We start from the raw sequence: 10,445 nt of genomic DNA on the forward strand, positions 1-10,445 counted from the left end.
TACAAATACCATTGTTTATTAGCTAATAACCATAAATGTATGCCTTCAGCCTTCATGTTGGATTTTAGGAGGTTGTTATCCACTTCTGTATTTGCTGATTTTAGCGAGTTATATACCTCTTCTGGGTCGGGGCATGGAAGGCTTTGCAATTTAAGATTACAGCTATGCATTATCTTTGGTTGTAAAGGTTGGGAAGTCCAAGGCAAGTAAGTTTGGCTATCACATTGTTCTCTTACAGCCATTTTACAGGCTGAGTACACAGTAAAATAGCAGTCATAAGTCTGAAGTGATCTCAAGGTATATTATTAACTTTGGCTGTGAGATTCAGAAGAGAGATTTTCCAGAACGGTACATCATCACAGTTCCACCTTTCTAGTTTAATTAAAGAAGAAGCATGTCCATGGAAGTGGTCACCCTGAAGAGCTGCTCAAGGCTTGGTATAATGTAGGGGCACCCTGAATCAGCAACATGTCATGGAGGTCTTTTTGAAAAAAAAAGTTGCAAAGGAACATTAGGATTTTAAGGAAGAGACAGAAAAATAGCATGTCCTTTCCCACCCCCGTTTTTACTGTATGATTTTATTGAATGATCTATTCCCCATCCCTAGGCAAGCANGAATAAAATTAGGTTAAATGTAAAAAAAACCTTTAATACTGAAATCAATTAGAAGTATTGAGTAAGTTATCAAACACCATGTACTGGCTGGTTTTGTGTGTCAACTTGACACAGGCAGGAGTTATCATAGAGAAAGGAGCTTCAGTTGAGGAAATGCCTCCATGAGATCCAACTGTAAGGCATTTTCTCAATTAATGATCAAGCGGGGAGGGACCATTGTGGGTGGTGCCATCCCTGGGCTGGTAGTCCTGTGTTCTATTAGAAAGCAAGCTGAGCAAGCCAGGAGAAGCAAGCCAGTAAGAAACATCTCTCCATGGCCTCTGCATCAGTTCCTGCTTCCTGACCTTCTTGAGTTTCAGTCCTGACTTCCTTTGGTGATGAATAGCAATGTGGAAATGTAAGATGAATAAACCCTTTTCTCCCCAACTGCTTCTTGGTCATGATGTTTGTGCAGGAATAGAAACCCTGACTAAGACACACCACATAAAACTGTTTATTTTGAAGGTAGAAATTTAAAGTTGTTGCAATTTGAATAGACTGGAATCAAACCATTGCTGCTGTAGCGGTGTTAACTATGAAGGTATGATAGCTGCAGTAATCATTCTAATGAACCTTTTTATGCATATGTGTTTCAGAGTATAATTGAGTTGATCTGTAGCAGATTTCAAATGCCCTGGACTAGACTGATTAACAGAGGTCCTGGCTTGGACTTGTCTAAGAATTAAAAGGAGGAGATAAAAATCACAGTGCAATGAGAAGTTTGAGAAATGATTAATAATTGGAAGTGACATGTAGTTTATACATGGTTGAAATTCAGGAACATGCTCTTTTATTACCAGCTCGCAGTCTGGTCTTCTGTTGCCAGTTCATGTCCTACCAATCCTGGTGGAATCCAGAGAAAGCTTGTAATAGAAGAGTGTACAAATAAGTAGCCTAGGTTTCAAGTTAAAAATGGAAAATTACTCAGACCTTGTTTTTTTTCCCCTTGGGGAAGTATTTCTAAAATCATGAGCTTGGACAAAATTTTTGGGTTCTTTGTGTTTTTTTTTTTTTTTCCTGAAGATAAAAGACGGAGAGAAATGACTTCTAGAATTTTAAATATAAGTTGCTGTTAAGTTAGTCATGAGAAATTAAGCCCTTATCCACTTCCTTCTGTTTTAAGTATTTGATTTTTTTCAGTAATCAGTGAGTTTGTTCAATTATGACTTGTCTTGGGTTATAGGGAATACCTCGAGAGACAAAAGGAAATAAAAGGTTTAAATATATACAAAGAACTATTGTCTGTGTTGATCTGTTCTAAGACTCCCACTACAGAGAAAGCAGTCAGTAAATTATCTGCAAGCCACTCAAATGGGCTCATGTCTTTGAGCAGTAGCATAGATAATCCCTGGAAAGTTATCAACACGAACACGGTTGTATTTAGAAAGTACAAAGGAATTCACATGAGTAACATCAAGTTGCCAAAGATCATTTGGATGAAGACCACAGGCCTTGATGCTTCTTGAAATGGTGGAATGAATCTCAAGGGAGAGGATAAAGTAATTCTCTGAGCTCGTACCTGTGATAGCTGGACTTGTTTTTGTAAAGCTTTAACACATTGATGAAAGAAGGAATGGGAAACAGAGCCTTTCATTAAAAAAAAAAAGGACATGTTTAAGTGGTCAGAATGATGATGTCTTTCTGTGAGAGGGCAGGAAATTCTGTGGGATCTACCAAGGAAGCTTTGAATGGAAGTAAATGCTGATAACACAATGAGTCTGAGGTGTGAGCCAAAGACGACTTGAAACACATCCTACTATATCTCAAGATATTTTCAATTTTCTTTTATAAACTTCTGAGAGATGGCAGACAGTTTTTGCTCTTTTTGGGAGACAAATCTCCTTTCACCACCCTCTTACACTTTGTGTGAGATTTCATTACTTCCCATTCAAGCCTTTTCTCTCATAAGTCCACATGCAAGCTCTAATGCACTGTATGTATATATCAGGATGCCTTGAGCCACATAATAAGAGTCAATGAACTGGAAGGACTGATCTGAGAATGTTTCGAAGGCAAATGGGACAGTCAGAAGTTTCTTCTACTGTGTAGTGTTTGCTCCAGAAATAATAAGAGAACAGTACATTCCAGCCTCAACATGCCATGTTAATGACTCCTTGTTTGATCTATTGGCCTCATCTGAAAAATCCTCCATGTACTAGGAAATTTTGGAATATAAAAATGATAGGTGAATTTCAGGTGCTTATGGAGGTCTTATATGGTCTCTCTGAAGTTGTTCTTGCTTTACCTGATATACATGTTTAAGTTTGGTCCGCTTAATCAGTGACTGATATACCCCAAGAAGCTTGAAGACATGTATTTCAGTGGGCCTTAGGAAAAAGGATATTCAGGTATAGAGATATCACAACCCTATTGAGACGGTTGCTCTCTACCCCAAGTGGAGAAAGGCAAGGGTCAAATATGGTGTTGAAAATAGCAGTCTTGGAACACATGTTTCTGAACTTTGTAAGGGACTATTTTTGCCACTATCCCCTAGAATGTCTAAAACTGGAGTCTGAGTGTGCCAGTTAGAAGGCTGGGATTGCTTAGCTGCAATTGACACACCAGATCTTGTGTCTATAATGCCTTCTATGGGGAGCCAGATTATGAAAATTATAATATAAGGTTTATATTATATGCTATACTGAGTCTAGTATGAGTTTGAGAAATCAAGTTCTTGATTTGGTAACTTTAATCAAGGATTTGTATGATCAGATAAGGAATAATAAGCAATTGTACAAATTAAATTAGAACTGGAATTTATTGGGGTAGCTGGGAAAAATCATAATATAAATTTGATCAGTTTAATCTCAATCAAATACATCTGGGCAAACAAAATATCTTTTATAATCCAATTTGATATGCCTAATACCAAGCCCAGGGCAGTCTGTTGGAAGGGGTCCACATAGAATTGTGGGGATTCTCTTTACCCCTCTTATTAAATCTAATTTTATGTCTTTGGTTATAGGTAAGTCTAATCTCGAATTAATTTTAGTGGTAGTAATCAAATTTCTCATTGCCTTTGGTTTAGGAGCACTGCTGTGGATTTGCCATCTTGGTTGAGTCTAGTATAGCTGTTATTGGGCCTGAGCATTGGAAGTCTAAGCTGACAGTGTGAGAGGACCTGTTTGTGTCATCATGCTGCCCCCTGGCGTTTACTTTCCCTTTTCCCCAAATTGGATTGCCTTTGTCATCAGTTCTAGATCACAATGATTGGCCCAGTGAATACCCTTTTTACATTTTGACCTATTTTTTTTTTTTTTTTTTTTTTTGGGGGGGGGGGGGGGGAAGTCCTATTATACTGAGGTTTATTAGCAAGTTTTTGTTTACATTATTTTTGGTAGTGTCCTCTTTTTACACATTTGAAGCACATAGTCTCTCAGCTTTATGATCCTCTGTGCCAACATTTTGGCATGCTTTTATTCTGTCAACAGTAGTGTGAAAAGAGTAACTACTACAGAATGAAGGGGTTTTTGCAATTAGAATTTGCATTTTCATAAGTTAACGAAAGAGATGAAGTGGCCTCCACATCATTATTATCTATGTGTCTTTATATAGCTTGTACAACACTGTACATAAAAGGCTCTGTAGAATTTTGTCTGACAGTGGAAAACTTCCTTGAGTATTAAGATCAGGACTTTATTACATACACTTATAGAACCTTGGTCCATTTGGCTACTAACCTTTGGAACACTAACAAGCCGTTGGACTACTGTTTTAATATTTTCTTGTCCAATCAATTGATTATATGTTACATTTGTGAGGGGGTTTTGCTTTTGATTATAAAGCATAGACTATATTGAGCAGTGGGAATTGTTTTCATAAGGCATTGCTAATCTAAAGGTCACATTTCACACACATTTTGTGATAGTATTTCTTGTTTTGTTTTGTTTTTATTTTTTTATTAGATATTTTCTTTATGTACATTTCAAATGCTTCCTGAAAGTTCCCTATATCCTCCCCGGACTCTGCTCCCCACCCACCCATTGGCCCTGGCATTCCCCTGTACTGGGGCATATAAAGCTTGCAATACCAAGGGGTCTCTCTTCCCAGTAGTGGCTGACTAGGCCATCTTCTGCTACATATGCAGGTAGAGACACGAGCTCTGGGGGTACTGGTTAGTTCCACCTATAGGGTTGCAGACCCCTTCAGATCCTTGGGTGCTTTCTCTAGCTTCTCCATTGTGGGCCCTGTGTTCCATCTTATAGATGAATGTGAGCATCCACTTCTGTATTTGCCAGGCACTGGCATAGCCTCATACAAGACAGCTTTACCAGGGTCCCTTCAGCAAAATCTTGCTGGCATATGCAATAGTGTCTGGGTTTGGTGGCTGATTATGGGATGGATCCCCGGGATCCATTTACTGGAAGATCCAGCAATACCTCTCCTGGGCATGTACCCAGAAGAAATTCCAAGTGGTAATAAGAACACATGCTCCACTATAATCATAGCAGCCTTATTTATACTAGCCAGAAGCTGAAAAGAACCCAGATGTCCCTCAACAGAGGAATGGATACAGAAAATGTGGTACATTTACACAATGGAGTACTACTCAGCTTTTAAAAACAATGGATTTATGAAATTCTTGGACAAATGGATGTATCTGGGGGATATCATCCTTAGTGAGGTAACCCAATCCCAAGAGAAGTCATTAGATATGCACTCACTGATAAGTGGATATCAGCCCAGAAACATATAACACCCAAGATACAATTTGCAAAACATAAGAAAATCAAGAAGAAGGAAGACCAATGGGTGGATATTTCATTCCTCCTTAGAATAGGGAACAAAATACTCATGAAAGGAGTTACAGAGACAAAGTTTGGAGCTAAGACAAAAGGATAGTATTTTTTAAATGGCTCTGAACCCCATTCTCTGTAATATTTTTGTTTTTAGATCTCTATATATGTTATATTGGGACCCTTCATGGGCATGGATCATTTATTGCATTGCCACTTAGCAGAGAATTAAGCAGAGGAGGTGTACTGGACTTAGGAGAGAGTTTTCTAGACCTTCCTTTAACTTTTGGTAAGGCTGTATGACTAGCCTCATCTGGTTCCAAAGGATTAAATATTTAGTGAAACTGGTCCTTATAGAACATTCTGAATCAGATATTCCATGGTCAGGACACCAGGGACAACAGTTTCTAATTTTAAGATTATATTTTCATTACATTTCTTCATACCTTTTTATCCTTTCAAACTCTCCCATATACCCCTTACACAAACACACACACACACACACACACACACACACACACACACACACACACACACACAAGCATATTCCTAGATACAATCCTTTCAGTTCATATATAATGCTACCTGTATATATTTTTAGGGCAGACTGGCACTGGACAATAAATTGTTGTGCTCTTCCCTGAGAAAGGCCGCTTCTTAAATTTCTGGCTGTCTTCACTTGTCTATACTTCTTTGTATGGGGTTCAGGCCTTTTGGACTTCTATCCATCCTGTTTGGAATGCTCATTGTTGTCATCTTTGTTCAACTCTGACAGGGTCTTCTGTCTGTCTCTGTCTCTGTCTCTGTCTCTGTCTCTGTCTCTGTCTCTGTCTCTCTGTCTCTGTCTCTGTCTCTCTGTCTGTCTCTGTCTCTGTCTCTGTCTCTGTCTCTCTCTCTCTCTCTCTCTCTCTGCCAGATCTCCTGCATGTTATAGGTGGCCAGGGGCAAGAGGAGGCTGGCATTTCTCCCTTGAACATGTAACCACATGGCAGACAAACGGTAGGGCCAGCTCTCCCATACTCACATGTAGTGAGAGATTCGGTTTCTTTAAAAAAATCCAGTTATGCTATGTAAACATGTTTTTTCTTTAATCCCAGGTATGGGATAAAGGGCTGCTTTAGATTATCCACAGCAGCAGACTATTTGTCTTGTTCATGGTCTGGCAGGCATATGATTCTGTCAGCTGCAGGTAGTTTAATTCCAAGGACTCTGGATGCCAAATAAAATGGATAAAAAATAATGCTATCAGGTAGTGCCCAGACATAGGGCAAAGCAAAATGGGAAACATAGTATCTAGTGCTGTAGGGAAGAAGGTAGGATATGAAGGAATGAATAAACTGCTTCAGGACATCCACAGAAAGTTTATTGCAGATACTGCCACTGGGTTCTTTCCCACTTTGCTTCCAGAGGGAATTTTCTATATTTTCTTCTTCTTCCTCCTCCTGCTGTACTCTGTCTCAATGAATGTTGGGAGAATAGATGAGCAATTGGAAAACTTTAAATGGGTATGGGAAAGGGAGAATGCAAGGGTTCACCTTAGAACCAGGCTCAACAGCAAGTATGAGCCCTTTTAGACAAGATCACCGGAGAGTTATCAAGTTATAGAAGAAACTACTGATCTAAAAAGTGTTTGGTTCATTGACAATCTCCTTTTAAGAAAACAAAAAGTCTCATTAATGTTAGAGAAAAAGGTTTTGTTTTTTTTTTTTGTTTGCTTTTGTTTTTGTTTTGTTTGTTTGTTTGTTTTTAGATTAGAAGGGGAGAAATGTAGTGAGAGTTTTGGCATTCTCCCTTTGCTGGTGCTATTTGCTTCCCAAATCTCTACCTGCAATTTTTCCAGTTGCCTCTCATATCCCTCCATATCCCAAACCCAGCTATGATTCATAAACATGTTTCTGTTGTAATCTTAGATGTGGGATATGGGGCTGCTTCAGATTATCCACGGCAGCAGACTATTCACCTTGTGAATGCTCTGCTTTGGCAGGAGCATAATTTTGCTAGCTGTGAGTGGTTTAATTTTGAGGACTCTGGTGATTATATAAATGCTAGAGTGGGTGGAGGGACTCTGAAGAAGAAGAAGGAAGCTGCTGCTTCCCCGTTGATGCTCCTGGTTGCTGTTGTTGCAGTTTGATTAAAAGACATTGGAGATAACCTGACAATAAAGATTGGACTTGCCCCAAAGAAACTGTGTCTCTATTTAGCAGGAAGTAACATGTAGAAGTCTACACCCCCTTCCCCGTTTAACATTCTTTCTCTTCTACCTAGTTTTAGGTGTGGTTGGTAGGGATTAGTTTGGAATAATGGTTAGAAGGGAGGTAGTGACAAAAGAACCCAAATATTTAGCAAAATAAAATAGTGCCTACACTCATGCCCTCAGGCTGGCTCACCTGCTTTCCTGCCACCAGTGTCAACTCTACTGTGCTGTCCAGGGGAGGTGTAGGGCAACTCTCCTGAGAGGCAGGACCAGCTCTCCTGCTCTCCTGACTCCAGAGCCAGGGCTGCCTGCTGCAGTTGGTGGGGCATGAGGTAAAGACAAAGGTATCTACCCTTCTTCCATGCCACTGCACAGATGCAGAGGGGTAGAGCCAGCTCTCCTACACTTATATCCTCAGGGCTGGCTCACCCACAACTCTGGCAATATGCACTGCTGCTCTCCGGAGTTGCAGCTGGTTAGAGTCAGGGTCAGGGGCATTTTTCCTGTTCTCATGTTCCCAGTGTCAGTTATCCCATGATGCCGGATGAGTGGTGAGGCCAGTTCTTCACAGCCCATACCAGAGATGTCTCTCTAGTCTTTGGTGGTAACAGATCCCTGCTGCTGCAGGGCCACAGACTGAGACATGACAGTACAATACCATGGCCTCATGTAACATAACCACGTACTCACATTAGGCTATTATTCCTCACTACCCCTGAGTCTCCAGTTCTGCCTCTCTTCATTGTGCCCACACCTTCTGTTTCTCTTTCTCTTCCATTTCTCCACCACTTCCTTGTTTCTCTTAGTGGTGACCTGAGCTCTGTGTGTCTGGGGTCATCTCAAGAGTGGTCTCAGGAGTGCTAAGCTTAGTTCAGCAGCTGCCCTGCTCATGCATTATGTAGCTGGGCAGGGATCATCTTAGGTATGTTCCCACACCCAGGCCTGCATGGTGCTGGACTCAAATTCATCTCAGGTTAGCTCCCTGCCTGGGCCTTGTGGTGCCAGCCTGGTAGTCATCTCAGGCTTGCTTTTTTCATGGAATGTTAGTTGGGCTACTAACTATTCAGATATTCATAGGTCAGAACACTGGGCATAGACATAGTCTCTCTTCTCTCTGTCACCTATTTAAACACACGGGACACAGCAGTCACACCTTCAAGGCCCCTAATGTCAGGGACAATATTAAAAAAAAGAAAAAACAGCCAATAGTTTACAAGTTTAACATTTTGGCTCCAAATACTTTAAGTAAATTTTAGCTGCTGTGTCTAAAGATAGTGGTTTGAAGGAGAATGGCCCCAACAGGCTCATATATTTGAATGCTAGATCCTTAATTGGTAGAACACTTTTGAAGATTATAAGATTATTGCAGAAAGTGTGTAGATGTAGAAATTTCTGGATTATTTGGAGACTCATTTAGGTTATAATGATGTTTTGCTGGGCCAGACACAGGTGAAAAGATGTTTTGATAAAGCAGAAAAAGGTAAGAGGAAGTTTTACTAAGGCAGACATGTGAAGGAATGTTTTGCTGAAGCAGACACAGATGAGAGGATATTTTCCTGAAGCAGACACCTGGAAGAATGTACAGTGTTTAGAAAGAATATGAATATGACCACAGATGGTGGGACAAGGCTTGTACATTGGTTTGCCTTGCACCACTTTGCCAGTCTTCACTGAGAATGCTCTGGTACTGGTTGGCTTTGTACTGCATTGCCGTTCTTCACTTGTCATGGCATCATAGAAAGTAACTTGCTAAAGAATTTCTCATGATATATAATATCCCAGCAGCTTCTTGCTGCTTTCACAAACTAGCACCTATCTAGTTGAGCCTTGAAGTTTATTGTGAATCAAGCTGCTGCTGCTGATTCGTGTATGGTGTCTGACAAGTGGACTGGGCTGAAACTGCTGAAGCCTGTTTGATGGTTTGCTAGTAGACAGAAATGCTGATATCTTGACAACAAAGACTGGAATTTCCCTAAAGAACTATTTCTAAACAGTGTCCCAATTGCCTTTATTTTCTATGACCTCTGATGCATGGTGGGCGAGTAGGGAGGTTAAAGCATTTAAGAACCCTTATGAAAGTAGGTTTTGAAAATTCTAAGCCTACAGTGTGTCAATGGGAGTTGGATTTGAATTTTTTTTCTTTTTTTTTTGGTTTTTCAAGACAGGGTTTCTCTGTATAGACCTGGCTGTCCTGGAACTTACTTTGTAGATCAGGTTGGCCTGAAACTCAGAAATCATCCTGCCTCTGCCTCCCAAGTGCTGGGATTAAAGTCATGCGCCATCACGCCTGGCTGGATTTGAATTTGAAAAGCACATACTAGGCTCACTTTCATTCTCTCTGCTTCCATCTTGTAGGTAAGATGTAAGCACTAATCTACTGCTCCAGTGACATGCTTGTCTGCCCATTGTCATGTTCCCTGCCATGATGGTCATAGACTCATCCTTTGAAACTGTGAGCAAACTCCTAATTAAATGCTACTTTAAAAATTGAGTTGGTCATGGTGTCTCTTCCAAGCAATAAACAATAACTAAGTTAATGGATATGAGCTACGGAGACAGGGAATTCCCCTACTGCAAGCAGTTAGAAAGCTAAAATGAGAGAGTAGTTTTGGGGTCCAGGAAATCACTACTCAAACCATATGTACACAATCTCAGTTAAGCAAGAGTCATTATTGAATGCACACCACAATACTGTATGTTCACAACTTCAAAAAAGGACTCAGGAGCATAATTGTCGTATTAGTTTGGTCTCAGAGTAGCCTTTTTATATGAAAAACCAGGTTCCAAAGTTCAAAGGCAAACAATGAAGTGGTACAACATTTTTGGCTAACCTTCAAGATGATTGGTCCTGCGTGAGGTAA

The 10,445-nt window shown here is 40.2% G+C and overlaps 1 non-coding gene across 1 annotated transcript; it reads right to left on the reverse strand.

Annotated features, from left to right (window-relative positions):
- Window positions 1-8,627: 8,627 nt before the first annotated feature.
- LOC115030295 lies at window positions 8,628-8,759 on the reverse strand. The gene has a single exon (XR_003835882.1). It is a non-coding gene; the product is annotated as a small nucleolar RNA SNORA17 (small nucleolar RNA).
- Window positions 8,760-10,445: the final 1,686 nt, after the last annotated feature.

Source organism: Mus caroli, unplaced genomic scaffold (genome assembly GCF_900094665.2).
Source record: "Mus caroli unplaced genomic scaffold, CAROLI_EIJ_v1.1 scaffold_14954_1, whole genome shotgun sequence".
NCBI classification, from domain to species: domain Eukaryota; kingdom Metazoa; phylum Chordata; class Mammalia; order Rodentia; family Muridae; genus Mus; species Mus caroli.